The 21400-nt window shown below is 41.7% G+C and overlaps 1 protein-coding gene across 1 annotated transcript in view; it reads left to right on the top strand.

Moving 5' to 3' along the window:
• Positions 1–434: 434 nt before the first annotated feature.
• CAP2 (cyclase associated actin cytoskeleton regulatory protein 2) overlaps positions 435–21400 on the top strand; it is a 137200-nt gene continuing 116234 nt past the window's right edge. The window contains exon 1 of the mRNA XM_068557541.1: positions 435–563. The gene's annotated coding sequence lies outside the window, so the exon portion shown is untranslated. The remainder of the gene's footprint in view (positions 564–21400) is intronic.

Raw genomic sequence — 21400 nt, 5'->3', positions numbered from 1 at the left:
CTAAAGTGTTGCTTGCCCACCTCCCTCTCCAGCCGGGACCTTTATCCCTATGCGGGGGTTGGGGAACACACAGGCCCGGCTCTTGCTTCTCAAGGACCCATCATTTCTCTGCACAAGTGTTTGAAGATCCAGTCTTGTGGCTCCTTCAGCCAGGAGCCTCCCGGATCTTTCCAGACTTCTTTGCAATGCTGCCTGATGCAGCGAATTCATTTCTTTCAGAGCCTGCCGCCCTCTGCCTTCCTCATCTCCCTCTCTTTTCTCCCACGGCCCATCTGCCCCTCCTTTCCTCCATCGCCCTCTCCTCTCCGCTCCCCTTTATTTCCACTCCCCACCCGCGGAGCTTGGCTCTCCTCCCTTCCTCCCTCTCCCTCCCTCTCCCCCTCGGCTTGTCTGTATTTGGAGCTCCCGGAAGCCGCCGTCCACTCTCCCCAGGAGCGGCGTGACTGACACCGACTCCTACTCAGGGGGGAGGAGGAGGGGAGGAGGGCAGGCGGGAGGAGGGCGCGAGGGGCCGAGCAACGGATCGGCATCGCCCAGCACCAGACCGCAGGACCCCCAAGCAGGTAATCCGGAGCAGCCGGGCCGGGAGGGGCCGGCGGGCAGGTGCGGGGGACGCTCCTCGGCCGCGTTCGGAAGTTGCGCTCAATGGGTGGGGTGCAGGGGGGCCGGGGCGGGCGGCGCTCGAGGAATAAAGACCGGGCTGGTGCCTGAGGGGCCAGGATGCCGGGGACGCGGGCGAACGCGGGGCCTGGGTGCCGGGGACCCGGGCGCGGGCGTGCGGGCGCCCCATCTGGGTCAGCGCAGCGGCGCTCCCTGCCCCCGCCGCCTGCCCCGGCGCTCGCTGGCCTGCCCGGAGGGCGGTGCGGGCGCGGAGCGGGCTTGGGGCTGGAAGGATGGCCAAGGCCTTGCGGCCACGCTCCAGGCTGGTCTAACTTTGGGGCTTCTCGCCAGTTTGGCTCTGAGCCTCAGAGGGGTGCAGGGTCGTGGGGGGGGGGGGAGGGCTGTCATTGGACTGAATTTGACCCTAGCCAGGAAGTGCTGGAAAGGAACGGACCTGGCTTCTCTGCAGAACCTGACTTGAGGCCGTGAGTCACTTTAAAAAAATGCGAAGGCCACTGAGGCAATGAGGGACAGCTCCGAAGAGGTCACCTCGCAGCTGGGTCTCTGTCTCCTTTGGGTAGAGGGTTGTTTGTGGAAGTAGCCTCGTTGTCATCACTTTGGGGACTAATAATCACATATGCAAACGGCCTTGCCTTCATTGCCCTCAGAGTGGTATCCGGCATCACAGATAGGCTTGGAAGTTTCAGCGATATTTGAATTGTTGCGTTCTCTAAAATGAGTGAATATGGGTGACTACATTAAGTATATTGAACTAGGATTAGGTCCAAACAGCCAAAGCGGAGATGAACACAGCAAAAAAGATCAAGAAGCTTTGATTATATAGTCATGGGAATGCAGAAGTTATAGGACTCAAACAACCAAAGTTTACCAGAATTGTTTGCAGAGTACTATTTCTTTACTGCTTATATAAGACTTCTTTTTTATTTAAGGAACATAGCTTAGAATTCTTGGTAAAATATCTAAGACCACTTAATGTAAGATTCAACTGTGGAGTGATCTTTGGGGAAATTGTTCTTATAGTTACTAGAGTATAATTAGACTGTAAGCCTCTTGAGGGCAAGGATGGGGTTTTGGGTAGTTTTTACTGCACCAAGAAGTATTTGACTCACAGCATGTGATGAGCAGGCAATAAAAGTTTGTTAAAATGATTAACCCAATAGTTTGAGTGTGGCTGGATCATGACTTTTTGAAGATACCACATTATTTTACAAGGAAAGACTACTCTATGATCCCCAAATGTAAAAATCCTTAATAAAATTAGAATCGAAGTACTGTATAAATATTTATTAAAGAGAAAAAATTGACTGAGAAATCAAGAGGGTGACTGTCAAGGTGGTCTTGGCTAGTAGGAAATAGGTTTTTTGCTACTCATTGTAGAAGTGAGAAGTAATTTAACATGTTGATATAGTGTAAGGTTTGGCAAACTTTTTGAGTAAAAGGCTGGATAGTAGACTTGTAGGTTTTCTTGGCTATGTGGTCTCTTTAGTAACTTCTCATCTGTGCTGTTGTAGCTTAAAAGCAGCCATAGACAATACCTAAAGGAATGGTGTGGCTATATTTCACTTTATTCATGGACACTGAAATTTGAAGTTCGTATAATTTTCACCAGTAATGAAGTAGTCTTCTTTTTTTTCAGGCATTAAAAAATGTAAAATTCATTTTTAGCTTGGGAGAGGAGGGGGAGACACAAAAACAGGAGGGGAGAGGGGGCAGGTTTGTCCTGTTGTTAGTAGTTTGCTACACCCCCCCACCATGTGGTAGAGTTTGGAGAGGAACCTTTTGAAAGGATTAATGGGCCAGATTCTCCAGGTGCCTAAGTCATACCCAGGCATTAAGTTAATGCCTTCAAGAGTAGCATTAACTTATTTTGGGCATTACAGCATTTTGTTTTGTGTTAAATATTTCCTAACAGACATCTTTATGCATGAGGTTTTATTTTTAATTCATTAATTATGTAATATACATAAGAATAATTTGCTAAGTTTATGTAAGCTATAAACATATTCAATGACCACCTGTAACCCTGTCACAGCTTTAAAAACTAGGGCGTAAGAACTAGATAATTGTGAAAAGGTAACCCACAGAATGGGAGAAAATATTTAAAAATCCTATATCTGGTAAGGAACTTGTATCCAAAATATATGAAGAGTTCTTACAACTCAACAATAAAAAGATAAATAACCCAATATAAAAATGGTCAAGATATCTGAATGGCCATTTCTCCCAAGAAGATATACAAATGGCCAAAAAGCATATGAAAAGACATTCAATATTCATCAGAGAAATGCATATCAAAACTACAGTGAGATACCACTTCACACCCACTAGGATGGCTAGAATCAAAAAGTCAGTTAATAAGTGTTGGTGACGATGTGAAGGAACTGGAACCCTTATACGTTGCTGGTGGGAATATCATCTGGTGCAGCTGCTTTGGAAAACAATTTGGCAGTTCCTCAAAAGTTAAACAGAGTTACCATATGATACAGCAGTTTCACTCTAAGTATATATATCCAAGAGAAATGAAAGCATATGTCCACACAAAAACTATACACATATGTTTATACCGACAACATTCATAACAACCAAAAGGTAGAAACAACCCAAATGTCCATCAACTGATGAATGGATAAATATAATATGGTATATCCATACAATGGGATATTATTTGGCCATAAAAAGAATGAAATACTGATACATGCTACAAGAAGTATGCACCTTGAAAACATTATTCTAAGTAAAAGAAGTTAGTCACGAAAGACCACACACTGTATGATTTTCTGTTCATATGAAAATATTCAGACCAGGGCAATGGATAGAAACAAAGTAGATCAGTGGTTTCTTAGGGATGGGGGTTGATGTGAGGGGGGGATGAGAGTTAAAGGGTATAGGGTTTCTTTTTGAGCTGATAAAATGTACTAAAATTAACTGGTGATGGTTTTGAACATCATATTGTATACTTCAAATGGGTGAATTGTATCATATGTGAGTTGTATCTCAATAAAGCTGCTTAAGAAAATAAACAGAAGGCTAGAAAAAAAGAACTAGATTGTTACCTATACTGTTGTATCTTTCTTTATGCCTTTCTCCTATGCCATTCCTTGTGCCCCTCCCAACCCTGGATTTTGTGTTAACCATTACCCGATTTTATTGTAAAATAGTTTTATGACATATGTAAGTATTCCTACATAATTTTGTTTACCTTTGCTTGTTTTTTTGATTTATTAAAAGGGTATATATAACCTCACTTTTAAAAAACTCAAAATTAAGTTTTAAAGAATTATCCATATTGTTGTATGTAACTATATATTATTCGTTGGCAAATATTCCACAATTTATTTATCCATTCTCTTACTGTTGAGCATTAGGGTTGGTTCCCATGTTTTGCTGCTTTGGAGACTTTTTTTTCCATGTGTCTTGAAACATGTGCAAGTTCTTCTGTGTGAATGTGAATATGCCATGTATTTTAATGACCAAAAAAAAGTTGATTCTCCTTCTGACTTATACATTAATGGTATATCCCCAGCTTATTCATTCCCCCCAAACCACCAATTGATTAGAACTGGTATCCTGACTTCTCATCCCATTTAAATTCTAGTTGTACTATCTATTTTCTCATGTCCTCAGAGGTGTGGAAAAATACTATTCTAAAATTTTACAACTGAATTTCACAGCAGGCTCACTTAACCCAGTCACTTACAGGCATCTTCATCCTCTTATGTCACCTGGATTTAGGATAGGACAGAGGACAACTTTATTAAATCCAAGGGATATTACCTTAAGCAAGGTACATAAGTGGTTACTAAATTTCACTAACATTTTTCTTTGTATGTGTATAGTACTGGGTGATCTAGTGTTTCTTTTCTTTTTTAAAAAAAAAAAGATTTATTTATTATTTCATTTATTTTTGGCTGCTTTGGGTCTTAGTTGCAGGCACGCGGGATCTTCACTGAGGCATGCAGGATCTTTCGTTGCAGCATGTGGGCTTTTCTCTAGTTGTGGCATGCGGGTTTTCTCTTTTCTAGTTGTGGCGCGGGCTCCAGGGTGCCTGGGCTCTGTAGTTATGGCGTGCGGGTTCCAGAGCGTGTGGGCTCTGTAGTTTGCGGCACACGGGCTCTCTAGTTGAGGCACACGAGCTCAGTCGTTGTGGCACACAGGCTTAGTTGCCCCATGGCATGTGGGATCTTAGTTCCCTGACCAGGGATCAAACCCGTGTCCCCTGCATTGTAAGGTGGATTCTTTACCACTGGACCACCAGGGAAGTCCCTGGTCTAGTGTTTCTAACATGATTTAGTTTGGTTGTCCTGGTAAAAATAAGCCAATTGGAAATGTGGTGTTTTAGTCTTGGGCTCTTTCTAGGTCTGCCGTGATTCAGGCTATGAGCTTTTGCTGTTCATTCAGGAGATTTCTACTTGTACCTGGAAGGGGGAAAGAGTTTTAAAGTTTTTTTTTTTACTGTGGTAAAATATACATAACATAAAAAGTTACCATTTTAACATATACAATTAATTCAGTGGTATTAGGTACATTCACAAAGTTGTACAACCATCAGCACCATTCATCTCCAGAACTTTTTCATCATCCCAAACTGAAACACTGTTCCCATTGACGATAACTCCCCACTCCCCCCTTCCTCCAGCCCCTGGCAACCTCCGTTCTACTATCTGTCTTTATGAATTTGCCTATTCTAGGTGCCTCATATAAGTGAAATCATGCAGTATTTGTTCTTTTGCATGAGCTTTTATATCCAGGGGAATTCCATCTTGTTTTGTTTTTCTAAAGTACACCCTTTTCCCACTTATGGAAAACGTATTTTCTTTTACTGAGAAATTATGTAATAATTTATATTATTTCCCTTTCATTATACAGCCCTATATAGGAAGGGACATAGGAAGCTGTCTAAAACAAGAAGAAGAACTTTCGGTTATTACGGATGTGACCTTCATCTGCCCTGTCTACTTAATTAGACATCTAATAATCCTCGCTTCTCATTGGCCACTTAGCCAAAAGGAGAAGGTGTAATAGTCCCTAATTTAAAAAATTTTACACCTATGTGATGAATGGATGAATTAGGTAACCTTTGCAGTTCCTGATGGCTCCCAGCTTCTCAAAATTGAAAGGCCATTCTGCAGTATAAAAGTCTAATCTGAAATAATTCTTGTTTTGTAAGAAGGGTATTAAAGAGCAGGAGAGTGGAAGACTGAGAACAGAAGTGTGGTGGTCTCGATGGGGGTACTGAGGCGGAGGACGGTCCCGGAGAGGCTGGATGCGTCTGCTCACCTCTGTCCAGGGCCAGAAAGCTCAGGTATCTGGCATAGTGGGTAGGTTGACGGAAATGTCCATTTAATTAGTTGCTTGGCATTAGGTAGACTCAGTGCAGAAGTCTTTCCCCTGGCATCATATTCTAGCATGAGAGAAGCAGTGGCGAGAGATTTTTGGGGGTACAGTGCAGGTTCACAAATATTTAGGCAAAATTTTTAAAGTTTGAGTATTGATCCCCCCTCTGTTTTCGTTTCTTATTTGTTTCTTAGTACTCTCATGGTGCCCTCTGACTGTTCAGAATTCCCGCTGACAACCCTCTGTTCCCTCTGCTTCCACCCTGCTTCCAATGGCCTCTCTCTTCATTAGGATTCCTCCTTCTCAGTGTCTCTTATGAATGGAAGGTGGATGATTATCTAAATAAAGTTCTTCAGTAACTGAAACTTTAAAAAAGAAGTTTGTTAATGCAAATGAGTCTCTACGTATACAGAATTAGGGGTGAGGCTCATTTTTATGCTTCTTACTTAAGGCTGAGAGCCGTCAAACTGGGTGCATTTACTATATGCAAAGACTTCCCTAAGGTCCATGCACATGAGTGTTTGAAGAAAATAAATTTACAAATCTTCATCTTTCATAAGTGCTTTTTACTTAAGACTGATCTTCTAGAGAGTGGGTTTGTAACGGAGACGCAGGTTCCCTTTCACGCCTCCTTTTCTTTTACAGATATTGTGTTTTCTAAATCTTCGTTAAAACAAAACAAAACAAACAAACAAAAATAACCAGCTGAAAGTTCAATCTAATCAAATTGTGAACTGATGTTAAAGGGTAAATTTTAAAAGACAATGAAATCATGATTCTCATACATATAAATAAATTAACATTTTAAAAAAATCTTAAAAAATGGGAGAGCCAGAAAGGTCTTACAATCAGTTGAAAGGAGACCATTGATGGGAATGCTAAAATAAATTTGCTTGATAGATGTAAACAAGCTTCTTCCACAGTGGGAGAGGGAAGTCCAGTGAAGTTCCACAGGATAAATTTTATTTGCATGCCTATAGACAGTTATTACTTGCTTTACTATCAGTTTTCTACAAGTTAACTTTTTAAAAATTAATTAATTTATTTTTGGCTGTGTCAGGTCTTAGTTGCGGCATGCAGGATCTTTCATTGTGGCATGCCGGCTTCTCTCTAGCTGTGGCACACGGGCTCCAGAGCACATGGGCTCACTAGTTGTGGTACGCGGCCTCAGTAGTTGTGGCACGCAGGCTTAGTTGCCCCACAGCATATGGGATCTTAGTTCCCTCACCAGGGATCGAACCCACATCCCCTGCATTGGAAGGCAGATTCCCAACCACTGGACCACCAGGGAAGTCCCTACAAGTTAACTTTTATCTCTACAGAGTTGTAAAACAGCCTAGTCATGGACAACAAAAGGCTGAAATAACTCAGGTGGATGCGTAGTTAGCATACTCACTAAATTTCAGTGTTCCCCAATTTTTTCTTACACTGATGATTTAAATGATTTTGATATTTCATCACCATGTGATGTTTAGAATATAACTCAAGGGGTTCAAAAAGTTGAATGACATTTCTATTACAAAATTTCATCCATTTGCATCTCATTATGTGAACAGTTCCAGCATTTACATTGATAAAAACAAAAATTGAGAATCGATGTTCAAGCTTGACTCATTCTAGCAATAAGTATACTCATCCACATATGCATGAGATAACTGAAAAATAAGAGAGCTCAAAAGAGAGAGGTTTCCAATAAAAAATGCTTTTTATCTACATTTACTAAATATTTGTCAACATTTGTAATGTTTGTGTTATTTTGATAAGTTCATTCTAATAAGAGTTACAGTGGTAACAATCAGAAGAGCACTCTTCTTACCATTGAATTTAAATAAATAAATATATATATGCTTTTGATGCAGAAAAGTATGATAGGGTAATGAATAAAAGACATTAAAGCATAAAATATGTAAAACTAGGATAAACTCTTATAGGGCAAAAAGAATGGAAATGTAAATTAAAGGAGAAATATAATCATGCAAAAATTTTTGACTGTCAGAGAGCAGCCTGTTTATGCATTCTTTTAAGATGAATGATGATGAATTTCAATGGATGTATTTCAGCAAGTGATAAAATAGTTTTACTTATACATGTCAATATTTACAGAGTACTGGAAATTACATTCTTCACAATAATAAACATTTTGGTGAAAGCTTTTACATGTCAACCTAAAAATGTACAAGAGGGATTTACAAATTTCTTTTAGGTTATATACAAATAAGAATTTGAAAATCCCTTTGAGGCTCATCCTGCCTCTATTTTCTGACCAAAAATAAGAGTCTGATATGATAAACCATTTCTGCAAGTTTAGTGTTGATAAATGAACCAATTCATTGATTGATACAGTGACTCTTTGTTCTACTAGATTTAGAGAAGACATTTAAGAACTAAAATTCGGGGCTTCCCTAGTGGCAGAGTTGTTAAGAATCCGCCTGCCAATGCAGGGGACACGGGTTCGAGCCCTGGTCCAGGAAAATCCCACATGCTGCAGGGCAGCTAAGCCCGTGTGCTACAACTACTGAGCCTATGCTCTAGAGCCCGCGAGCCACAACTACTGAGCCTGTGTGCCACAACTACTGAAGCCCACACACCTAGATCCCATGCTCCACAACAAGAGAAGTCACTGCAGTAAGCCCACGCACTGCAAGGAAGAGTAGCCCCTGCTCGCCACAACTAGAGAAAGCCCGCGTGCAGCAATGAAGACCCAATGCAGCCAAAAATAAATAAAGAAATAAATATATTTTAAAAAAAAAACTAAAGTTCTTAATACTTGTGACAGCTCTCCAAAGAGAATGATAGCCCATCACATTTTATTTTTTTCTTTTTAGGCAGTTATATCTTTACTCATCTTTCTTGTTCTTCCCTTGGAGGCAACTCACTAATACATTACATGTTTATGTGTATAATAACCAGACAGATAGCACTCCTTGGATCTGTAAATGTATAGTTTTCACCAAGTTTGGGAAGTTTTGGCCATTTTTTCTTCGAGTATGTTTCCTACCTCAGTCTCTTTGTCCTCTCCTGGAATTCCAGTGACACTAATATTAAACCTTTTAATGTCCCACAGGCTTTTTAGGCTCTGTTCACTTTTTCGTTCACCCTTTTTTCTCTCTGTTCTTTAGACTGGATAATATCTACATCAACTTTATTGACATTTTCCTTTGTCATCTCTGTTCTGCTATTGAGCCCATCCCATGCATTTTTTACTGTTTATTGTATTTTTCAGTTCTAAAACGTTCACTTGTTTCTCTTTCATAGGTTCTGTGTCTCTGCTGAGAACTTCTATCTTTCCATTCATTTCAAGAGTGGTTACCATTATTTCCTGGAGCGTAGTTAAAACAGCTCCTATAAATCTATCGGATAATTCCAACACCTGTGTCATCTTGGGGTTGGCATGTGTTAATTGTCTTTTCCTTTGAGGAGTGATCACGTTTCCCTGGTCTCTTGCATGTTAAATATTTTTTATTGAATTCTGGACATTTTGAGTATTATGCTGTGAGAATCAGGTCCTTTCGAAATGTGCAGTTTTTTGTTTTACCAGGCAATCAAACCAGTTCTGTGTTGCATTCTGTGGGCAGTGGTTCCAACAGCAGTTCATTTTTCAAAGCCTTTGCTCTGCTGCCTTGGGTCCCATGGAAGCACTATTTAGGGGTTAGTATGAGACTTGAGCAGTGGGGCTTGAGCAGAGCTTACGTTGTAGTTCAGTTCTCAAAGCCTTTGAATCTGTCCCACACATGCACAGCTCAGGGGCGAGACTGGGGGTTTGCACTGGTTCATGCACAGCATCAAGGGACCCCCTTCTTTAGCTCTCTCCTCTGGGATTCTTCCCACACTCTCCTGCCCCTGTGAGCCTTTTTTTCCCGGTCTTCTGGTCAGAAAGACTGGGTTTCTTTTGAGGTTTTAGCTGCTCACGCTGCTGCAGTATGGTTTCCCCAAGACGGGGGCCATTCTCAGAGCTAAGCACTGAGAGAAAAGTAAGAGGGAAAAATGACAGGGATTCTGCCTACACTCTTTGGATCACAAAGGTCCCTTTTCCCTGCTCCTCCGGCAATAAGACCAGGTTTTTCTTGGAGAAATTTTAGCTGTCTGTGCTGCTGCTTGCTCTTCTACCATGCAGTTCTGTGACTGCAGCCACTCTTGGAAAAGAAAAATGGAAAAAGACAAAAAACAAAAACAAGAAAACAAACAACCCAGACTTCCCTTCACATTCTTCCACTTATAGAGACCCCCTTTCCAGGTCTTCTGGCTGAAAAGAAGAGGGTTCTCTTGGAGTTTTGTTGCTTGCACCCCCTGTGCAGTTCCAACCTCAAGTCAACTCTGAAGAGAAAAGAGGAGAAAGCCCAGAAATGCACTCCCAAATGGGTTCCTTTTTCAAGTTTTGATTGCCCTCCTCAATCCTCCTGCTGTTGTTTATTCTTCAGAGCCAGGAGTTTCTTCTTACATTTTGCACACAGTTTAGAGATAGGTGATAGTGAGCTTGCTCCTTCTGGACTGTCACCGGTAACCCCTCCTCCTTCCTTATTCCCTTTCCCCTCCGTTTTCCCTACACCCCACAGTTCTCTCCTTTCTTCTTTGCCCTTTTTCTCTCTTTCCTCTTTACTTTGGGCTCCCAGGTCCAAAGAGCAAAAAAGAACTTCTAGTCTTTTGGTGGTCCACAGCTCTAGTTGAAAACTCTGATTTTGTCACAAGTAATAAATCAAAGTCAAGTATGGAAGTAGACCCAGGAGGCTGGAGACACATGAAGTAGCAAAAAAAAAAAAAAAAAAAAAGGCTTCCCTGGTGGCACAGTGGTTGAGAATCTGCCTGCCAATGCGGGGGACGCGGGTTCGAGCCCTGGCCCAGGAAGATCCCACACGCCATGGAGCAACTAAGCCCGTGCGCCACAACTACTGAGCCTGCGCATCTGGAGCCTGTGCTCCGCAACAAGAGAGGCCCGCGCACGGCGATGAAGAGTGGCCCCCACTTGCTGCAACTAGAGAAAGCCCTCGCACAGAAACGAAGACCCAACACAGCCATAAATAAATAAATAAATAATTTTAAAAAAAAAAGTGTTGAAGGAGAGCTCTTGGTCCAAATTCATCACCTGGCTATTTGAAATCAAATGATCCCACTTGCATTTGTTGAAAATATCCAGGTATAAAATGGTCCCAGCACTTAAGAACTGATTCTCAGAGAGTTACTGGATCTGTTATTCAGTTGTATGTAAATCCTACAATGAATGCTAGAATTTTGAGATTAGAAGGAATTTCAGCAAACCTAGTACCTTCATTATTCCAGAGAGACATGGCATTCTTAATGCAGAAATGACAGTTTAATAAAGTAAAACATTTCTAGTCATGTTATGAGAAACAACTGACTATACGAAATGATATCCCCTTTTATGCTTTCAGTCAATAGTGTTTCTGCAGTTTATTTGCTCTATGGCATGGTCTTAGAAGTATAATGTTTGAGATGTTACCATCATTGTGTCTGGGGGACAGGAGAGGTGGTAACACATGCAGTAACAGTTCACGAGTTGAGCACTCACGGGGTACAGATCACAGTGATAAATGCTGTGGAGCTTTCAGAGATAAATTATAAGAATGATACCTGGGCATCACTTTGTAATTCACAAAGTTCACTTCATCACCTCCTTTAATCTTCCCAAGCATCCTGAGGAAGGTATTATTATTAGGTAGAGCTTCAGGTCCCTACTTGGCAGCTGCCAGCTATCGTCTCATATCACTGTCTGCATTTCAAACTCAGATGTCGAGAACTGAGCTCCCATCTTCATTAGCTGCCTTCACTCCCTATCTCCATTTTTATTGGTACCACCCTATCCCGAAGCAAGACATCTAAGACATCCTACCTTCTCCCTTTCCCTCTCAACCCCATTTAATCCATTTAATCCTTTCTCAGATCTTGCCTAGTCTATACCTCCGATCTTCTTCAATCCAGTGTCACGTTCACGGTGAATTCCCAAGTCTCTTCCCAGCTTTATCTACCACTCGTTCTAACTACTCATCAATCCCTTGTTCCTTGTGCTTTCTTAGGTAGCTCCTGGCACATAGTGAATGCTCAATAAGTACTTTCTGGCTGTAATGCCTCCATATCTTTGCACATGCTGGGCGTGGGCTCAGAAATGCCTTCCTTACCTTTCTTCTGAACACCACCTCCTCATCCTTTGAGATTTCGTTTAGCCTCCCTACTTCCCAGGGCTCAGTGAGTACCCACCCTTCCTGACCCCCCGCACACATTCCCACGTGCACCTGTAACATTCCTGTACAACTCTATTGTACTGTTTCCCAAAGCATGGGTCCTTGTACTCTGAAGTGTGCTTCTTAAAAATGTGTATTCCTGGGAATACCCAGAACCACTGAATTATTGCTGGGGGTGGAGTCCAGGAATCTGCATTTAGGAAGCTCCATTTCTCCCCAGTGATTCTGATGCACAGAAGAGAGAAGAGCAGTGAGAACTGTGCTCTACTCTGTCACCTGCCTGGGCCTGTACAGCTGGTTCCGGGAGCGAGGGGTGCGGCCATTCAGAGCAACCTCTGGTTAAGTTTAGTTACCACCTATGACTTTGTTGGGAGATAAGACTGGCAAAGTCCCTCAGACTTAACTGATTTTCAACCATATCTTTATAAAGAGGAACAGTACTTATTTTTGTTTGTTTTTTATAACTTATTAAGGTACAATTTTGCATACCATAAAATTTGCCCATTTTAAGTGCACAATTCAATAATTATTAGTACATAATGCAACTGCCACCACAATCCTATTTTAGATCATTTCCATCTCTTCAAATAGAAATTTTGTGCCATTTGCAGTAACTCTCCATGCTTCTCCCCAGCCCTAGGCAACCACTAATCTACTTTCTGTCTCTATGCTTTTTCTAGGTAGTCATATAAATGGAATCATACAATACATGGTCTTCTGGTCTGGTTCTTTCACTTAGCATGGTGTTCTTGAGGTTCGTCCATGTGGTAGCATTTGTCCGTGCTTCATTCCTTTTTATTGATGAAAAATATTCCACTGTATGGATAGACCACATTTTGTTTATTCATTCATCAGTTGATGGACATTTGGGTTGTTTCCATTGTGTGTGTGTGTGTGTGTGTGTGGCTACTGCGAACGATGCTGCCATGAACATTTGTGTACAGGTCTTTGTGTGTGTGGAAATATGCTTTCATTCCTCTTGAGTAGGTAACTACAAGTGGAATGGCTGGACAGCATGGTAAATATGTGGTTAACTTTTTAAGAAACTTCCAACCTTTTTCCACAGCAGTTGCACCATTTTACATTCCCACCAGCAATGTAGAAAGGTTCCAGTTTCTTTACATCCTTACCAGCACTTGTTATTATCTGTATTTTTGGTTGCAGCCATTCTAGTGGGTATCTTCACTTCACCTAGTGAATGTATAACCTGGTGGTTACAGATAGAACAGATAACCTAGTGGGCATCTCATCGTGGTTTTGATTTGCATTTCCCTGATGACTTGATGTTGAGCATCTTTACAGGCAGTGTTGGCTATTTGCATATGTTCTTTGGAAAAATATCTATTCAAATATTTTACCCATTTTAAAATTGGAGTACTTTTCTTCTTATTGAGTTTTAAGTGTTCTTTATGTATTCTAGATACAAGGTGAGCAATACTTTTACTTTATGGAGGGACAAAAGGTCCATGGAAACCCTGCCCAGGCTGTGGTAGCCTGGCCAGCAGGGACTCCATGGTTCTTCTTTTTCCAGTGCCAGGATATGGCCCTTGAGGAACTCCTGGAAGCATCTCTTTGACGTCTACCTCCTCCACGGCCTAAGCAAGAGCAAAAGGGCAGTGTGTGGGCACAGGAATAGAAAGAGTCCCCAACAGCATAGGAGTGTAGAAGGGTGGTTGGAAGGGGGAAGGGATGGAGCTCCTTTTCAGTAAAGGGATCTTACCTCACATTTAGCTAAGAGAGCTCCCACTTCATGATGGGAATGTAACAGGGGTCTGTCCTGGTCCCAGTCAGCATTCAGAGTATGATTTTACGTCTTTGTCCTTACCCAGCCTCACCACCCCAAGTCAGGGCACAGCACCAGCCTTCAAGATATACTTAGATGTTCCCTGTGGTCTCAGATTCCACTGGACTCTCTTCTGCTGAAATAGCCCAGTTCCCTGTGTCCTGGTATCCTATAGGGCTGGCTGTCCCCAACAGCCAAACTGTCTGCTCCTCAAGGAAATCATGGTCCTTGAGAATAGAGTCTGTGTCTCATCCACGTGTGTAGCTCCAGCAGCCAGCACGGAACATGGCTCAAAACATATTTGCATACAATTGTCTTAAGTCAGTGAATGAAGAAGAAGGAATGAGTTCATGTATTGGAAGTGAGAAAACTGATACTCAGACAGGTTAAGTGATCTGCCCAGAGTCACACGGGTTGTCAGTTAAGTGATTGGGTCTCAAATTAAGATTCTCTGATGCCAAAAATGCTTTTTCCACCACATCAAGCTATGAGTCCCAGCCTCTTATCTTCAGAGATTCTAACTTAGAGGAGAAATATTTATACTACAAGACTGACCAGGGACGGTTCTGAGGAGTGATGCCACCAGCATGGAGAGGGCAGCTGGGATGAGGAGGTAATTTCTATATGTGGTTTGTTTATGTTACCCTTCTGTACTCTACTCTTGATTTGATGGACATGACAGGAAGCAAATACCTCAAGGGAGGTTATCTCTGATTTGTGGGACAAGGGATGACCTCTTGGAGGGTTGGGATTCGGAGAATGGGTGCAGCAGTGCCTAGAAGGGCCCTGGAAGAAGTGAAAAGGGCAGAACTGTGGCAGAGAAGAGAGATTGGGGGCCTTCCATTTGGGAAGGGGTGAGTTGTCTCTGTGACGGGCTCTTAGGAACCTGGTGAGGGGTGGAGCTGGGGTGAGGGCCTTTGAAAATCAAGATGAAGTGTGCTTTTTTCTCCGCAGTGGAACATAGAGGCTTTATAGGAATCAACTGGCTAATCAGGATCTCATATATATTTTCTCCAGTTCTGTGAAAAATTGAAAGTGTTCTTTTACTTGTATGACTCTCTGCTCTCTCCTATTCTGATTACACTGTTTCAAAGCTCAGAGACTCTTGAAACTTCTTTGCACTAAAAAGAAAATGGTGGCTTTTTTTTGCTGTTTGTGAGAAGCGGGCACCAGAAATTCCTATAGGAAACTAAGGGAAAGATACGAAGGCGGGTACCTTGGCGATGTGAATGTGTCTCTTAGTGAAATAACTCCCTGGCTTGACTGAGCAGGACCTGCTTCCAGCCCCCTCCCACTACAGCTGGGCAGAATATGTATTTTAATCACTTCTGATTTTCTAGATTATGAGCATTTGCTTAGCAGTTAGTGAGGACTAACTTAATGAATAAAACAGGCATGTTCAATGAACCAGTCAGTGAACGAATGGATAAATACCATGGTTTGTTTCTTCTATACTGTATAATATTACCCTAATTAGTAATAGTGAATCACAGGATCACTCCCCCCAGTGACTGGTAGCTTCCCGAGAAAAGAAAGAAGGTAATTGATATAGTCTCAATAAAGACAAATAACAAACTAGGAAAGTCTGGTGTGATGATAGTTTAACAAATATTTTTGAATGTGGGTGGACTTATAGAGAAAGTGGTCCATTGTGATTATACTGTGCAGAGAGCGCACATATAAGCCAGCTGCCCCGCCTTACCATGAGACATTCTTCAATTTCCTGTCCTTCAGGTCTATTTTCTATTTAATCTTAGGCTTGTGATTTTTGGAATCCCTTGGATCTGTGTTTCCCTTACAGAACCAGGGGAGAAACTCACCACAATTATTTCTGCACCTTTGGCCTAGTGAGAACTTGAAACCAGCAACCTGGAAGACTTAGCTCTTTTATTAACCTGAAAATGTTACCAAAGGAGCATTTACTAGTTTTATGAATTTGCCATGGGAAGTTTACAAAACTCTTTGGACAATGTGGAGTTTTTAAAATTTTGAAATCCTAAAGCAAAAGGAGCTATGGAAAGCCCAAATGTTCACATTAGGGGGAGCAAGGGTGCTCTTTCAAATCACAGGAGGAAGCCACTGAGGGTTTCAGTGGGAAAAACTAATCTAGTATCTCCTTTTATTATTTTTTTTATTTTTAAATGTTTAAATAAACTTATTTATTTGTTTGTTTTTATTTTTGGCTGTGTTGGGTCTTCGTTGCTGCACATGGGCTTTCTCTAGTTGCGGCGAGCGGGGGCTACTCTTCGTTGCGGTGTGTGGGCTTCTCATTGTCCTGGCTTCTCTTGTTGCAGAGCACGGGCTCTAGAGCGCAGGCTCAGTAGTTGTGGCGCACGGGCTTAGTTGCTCCATGGCGTGTGGGATCTTCCTGGGCCAGGGCTTGAACCCACGTCCCCTGCATTGGCAGGCAGATTCTTAACCACTGCGCCATCACGGAAGCCCTAGTATCTCCTTTTAAATGGAAATTTCTCCTGTGAAAATCTGGCTTTCCGCCTGATCTAGGATTATGCCAGTGAGTGGGCAGGTGAGGGAAAGGCAGTGAGTGGTAGCCAATTAATTAGTCAATCAAAAAATATTTATAGAATTCTCCATGTGTGCGGCAGCATGCAGACTCAATGGGAGATACGAAGAAAGTAAGATACAGCCTCAGCCCATGAAAAGCTAGGACTGGTCTCCTTGGGAGGCAAGGTGTGCATGTGCTAGCAGAAAAGATGGCATGAGGCAGTATTTTAATTGGGCAGTCTGTCTTGTAGATACCAAGTGTGTAATACAAATTGGCTGTTATTCTGGGCTTATCACCATTTACTCTGTGCCATGGGGTGTCAACTGTTCAAAAGCAGCTATGAAAGCTGCTTTTATAACTGGTTAGACTGAGGAGTTAGGGCCTTAGCAGACTCCTTGCCACTGAGCATAAGATGGTTTGGTTGAGAAAGTATGAAGGATGAAGGATTGTTTTTTTTCCAAAAATGGTTCCACAGAGATTATGCTTGTGTCCTTCTCAGAGGACTATTTAAGAGCAAAAGCGTCATTATAAAAATGTTCAGGGGGGAACTTTGTGGCTACAAAATTACTAATTACCTAGCAAAATTTTTATTTTATAGTAACCATTACACACATGGACTTGAGAAAACTCTTTTAGAAATGTTGGAGGAATAAGTACTTGGAAGAGGAAAGTGAAATGTTGAAAAAAAAATAATAAGGGTGTACTGACCTGAAGTTTTCAGCTAGTCATTTCCATTAGCCAGATCTTCCAGATGATTGCTTAACGTTTCAAGTACGCAAAAACTTGATGTAGTGGTATGTAGACCTAACTATTCTCATAAGAGCAGTGCAAGATGGGATATCTTCATGACAGTAGCTAACATGTTTGTCACTGACCACGTGCCAGATTTTTTATGTTTTTACGTGCATATTTATAGCAATCCTATGTACAGGTAGTACAAAGCAAACCAAAATTAAGCTCTTTTCCCAAAGTCCCCTAGCTAGTAATTCCAAAGCCAGGGCCCCTCTATACTACCCCAGTTAAATGTAAGCAAAACAATTGAGACCTTATAAAAAAGGTTTGAAAGTGTGGGGAACTCTCCCTTTCTGAAAACTGCTGTGAAAAAGGATAGAAATACTGTTTCTCTTCATGCTTTAAGTGTAGTCATTGGACTCTGGACATAAAATTGGACAATGTTAGGGACTAAATATCTGTAATTTAACAATGGGTTTTATAAGATGACCAGTGAAGCAAAAAAAAAAAAAAAAAATTTTTTTTTAAACAATGACAGCTACCTTTTTTCCTAGGAAATTGTTTCTAGAACACCTTATTATTCCAAGACAGTATATGAGAAAATACTGATTGGCTATATTCTTATTGAAGTGTATGAAGTTTTTGTAAATGTATTCAGTTGATGTGAGAGAAGTTTGAATTTTAAATATTTAGAATGCTAACTTCTTTATTTGAAAAAAACAAACTTGTTTTATAAACTCACCCACAGACGAACAATATGCAATTGCCCGTTCTCCAGTCTTTTCTACACTCTTGAAAATCACATATAAGAAAATGTTTGATCAACAACAAAACATATTACCATGAAAGTTCAAAACACTGGGGATAAAGAGTAGATCCCCAAAACTGGGGATAAAGAGAAGATCCTCCAGAGAGGAGAACACAGGTTACGTCTAAAGGATGAAGAATCAGAATGGCTTTGAACTTCTCAACAGTTGCCTAGGAAGCTAGAAGAAAATGGAGTGAAGCCTTTTAAATTCTGAGGAAAATTTCCGGCCTAGAATTCTACACTCAGCCAAACCAGCAGTCAAAATATAGATATTTTCAGACTTGTAAGGTCTCAAAAAAAATTGGCCTTTCATGTACCTTTTTTCAGAGGATAATACTCTTCCCGGTTAAAGTGCCCCAAGAAAGAGGATGATACAGAATCCAAGAAACAGGTGATCCCACACAGGAGGGAGGGCAGGTGGAGGCAGAGCCCAGGTGACAGGTGTGCAGCAGGCCTGCAGAGCAGTCTTGCAGTTCGAGTGATTCTCCAGGAGAGATGCCTCTGAGAAGAAAAAGCTAAGAGAATTCCAAATGTGTTTGGCCCTTTGGAAAGGAGACTTACACAACTGGGGGAAGAACTTGGAGATGAGTAATTATTTAAGTACAAAGAAAACTGAGAAGCTGCAACGACACGGCTCTAGGAAAACAGGTTGTGCAAAACATGGAAGACAATCGTAGCCTACCTCATGACTCGGCTATGAATGATCGTAATTATGTTAACACTGATGATTGGTCACACAATAATTGTGATATAACGCTATTGGGGGGAGGGGACAAGAGGAAGTATGCATTAATGTGCTGGTGGCGATTGGGCAATAGAAGAGTATAACCTCATGTTTTTGGTGGGAACTCAATGGATAATGCCTAAAACTGAAGAAAATAAACAAGACAGAGATAGAACCATGCTATTCAGAGATAAGGAGGTAATTACTAAAAGAAACAGCTAAAATAATTGAACATGGTTGACTCTCAAGACAAAGAATGAAAGGAGGCAGTCAGGGGACTGCTGTGTTTTTGTGATAAGCCTTGTAGAACTACTGACTCTGTAAATTCTGTGCGTTCTTTGATTAAAAAAAAAAAAAACTTAAAAAAAGAAAGGGGGAAATTCAAATAAGAAAAAAATGACAAGGATGAGTTACACTTCCCATTATAAAGAAACTCAAAATACTCAAAAATTAATACAAAACAAGGAATTAAGATTAATCTCAAGTATAATTTCCTAAAACATTAAAAAGAGAAAGTCATGAAATTCTACGTTCCTCTCCCTTTTTCTTTCCACCCATCCTCACGCTCTGGTCAAATGTTTGTGTTTATTCTCGATTAGCTGTAGGTTATAGGGGAACTTCAGCTTGGGGTTGCCTTCTACTTGAATAGGACGACTAGGAAATCTGGAGGCCAAGTTTGAGCTGCATCATCTAACCCAGTCTCTTGATTCTCCAGCTGTGTATCTGGCTTCTCTTTGCTTCTCCTCAGATTCTTAGAACTTCTTACATCCAGCCATCCTGCCATATCCCCCTCCTCTGTTGGCTTCCTGATCCAAGCTCATCTGTCCACCTGGCCCTGACTCATTCCTTAGCCTGACCTTGCTGCCTACATTTGCTTTGACTGCCCTATCCATTTCCTCAGCCTAATTCTTAATTCCTGGCTCCCAGCTCCTCATCCGAACTTGGCTAAATCCACTTTGGAAAACCAAGGCGAATGGAACTGCCTGGGAAGAATTTGGAGAATCCACAGCTCTGTCCTTTCTTCATTCTTGAGAGCCTGGCTGGCAGCTGAGGGCACATGTGGGGGGGAAGTGTTTGTGTGTGTGTTTGTGTGTGTGTGTGTGTGTGTGTGTGTGTGTGTGTTGGGAGAAGAGGGCACAGCTGTCTTGGACTGTGTCATTTTCCCTGGGAATGCTAATGTGTATTTTTGATATCCTGGTATAGTCTTTCTTTTATTTGTTCTTCCGTGTCTCTTAGAAACTGTTCTAAAATTTTAAACCCAGAGGCATCTTTCCAACTTGCATGAGCTGTATTTTGACCTCTTAAGAGGCTGTGGCCAGACTTCAGCTCCTGGTGATTTTACATGAAGTGACATCTGATTCGCTTTTAGACTGCATTCCACACCAATCTGCCCAGCCCTGCAGTTTATGGGCTCACTCCTGCTGTCTTTCAACATATGGAGCGCTACTAGATAGTGTGAGTTTGAGTCTTGTCAGGGGGGCTGATTAAGCCACAGGCAGGGACAGCAGTGCTGTGTGTGAAATGTACCAGGCCTTGCTGAACAGCTCTGGGAGTGGCTGGAGGTGGTCGGTGCTTCTCTGCTGGGGGACAGGGAGCTTGCTAACAAAGCAAACACATTTTTTTCTATCACGGGCTAGGTCTATGGTGGTAACATTTGGCACGTTGAGTAACAGGGAACATAGATAACTGTGAACAGATGGGCAACTATTAAAAGATTTGAGGGGCTTTTATCATTTCTCAATTGGCCTTCACCTACCTACAGGATACCCAGTTCCCTTGTAAGATTACGTAAAGAATTCAATTAAATTTCTTCTTCCTTTTTTTTTTTTTTTTTTTCTTTTTTCTTCAATTGCAATGGAAGCAAAAGCTCTGACGTTAAGAGGAAAAGAATAGATGAGAAACTTCTAATTTTGAATCCCCTTGGGATCAGATGCTGCTTTCAGCTGCGCAGAGAACACTGCCCTATATTTTGAGAGGATAGCTGCTGGCAGTTTCAGAGGAGATGACTTTCCAAAATAGACACTGAACTCCCCCATCCGTATCTGGTGGACCGTCTGACATTTGGACGCAGAGTTACAGAGCCATCCACATGTTTTGATACGTATAACCTTGCTTTTAGAAATGGCAATGGCAAGTCATTATTATGCTTAAGCTCAAAACTAGCGGAATACAAAATACAAACGGGAAATGCGTTACCTCGTTGCCAGCAGCAGTAGAAAATATTTACACGTCTTAGCGCAATAAAATTTCTCCGTACCCTGGGGCAGTGTTGTCTCTGGTGCAGGAGCGTGCTAGCCCTGTTTGGCTCAGAATGATACTAGGAAAGTTCGTAAGCGTGAGAAGGACTCTGGACACTGATTACGATGACGCATGTTTCCCTCTCTCTGGAGCAGCAGCCTGATTTCGCCCAAACCAGTCATAGGTCGGTATGGTCAGCCTTACGGTACCTGTACACTGGATCTCAAGAACCTGGCCAAATTCGATTGGCTTCCATTCGTCAGAGGTGGCCTTAATAACATTACAATCGAGGGCCAATAATTTTAAAGTACTTGTTCTCAAGCTGCCCAGTGTAGCTATCTATAGTAAGATCTGTTTGGAAGCAGGAAGGATAGATAACCAGCCCCACTTTTATTCTCAGTCCCTTAGCTTCAAAACCCATTTATCCCAGCCAAGAGTGCTGGGTAAATGAAGAGCCCTGTGT

Source organism: Eschrichtius robustus, chromosome 12, assembly GCF_028021215.1.
Source record: "Eschrichtius robustus isolate mEscRob2 chromosome 12, mEscRob2.pri, whole genome shotgun sequence".
Classification (NCBI taxonomy): domain Eukaryota; kingdom Metazoa; phylum Chordata; class Mammalia; order Artiodactyla; family Eschrichtiidae; genus Eschrichtius; species Eschrichtius robustus.
This window is presented reverse-complemented; position numbering and strand designations above follow the sequence as displayed.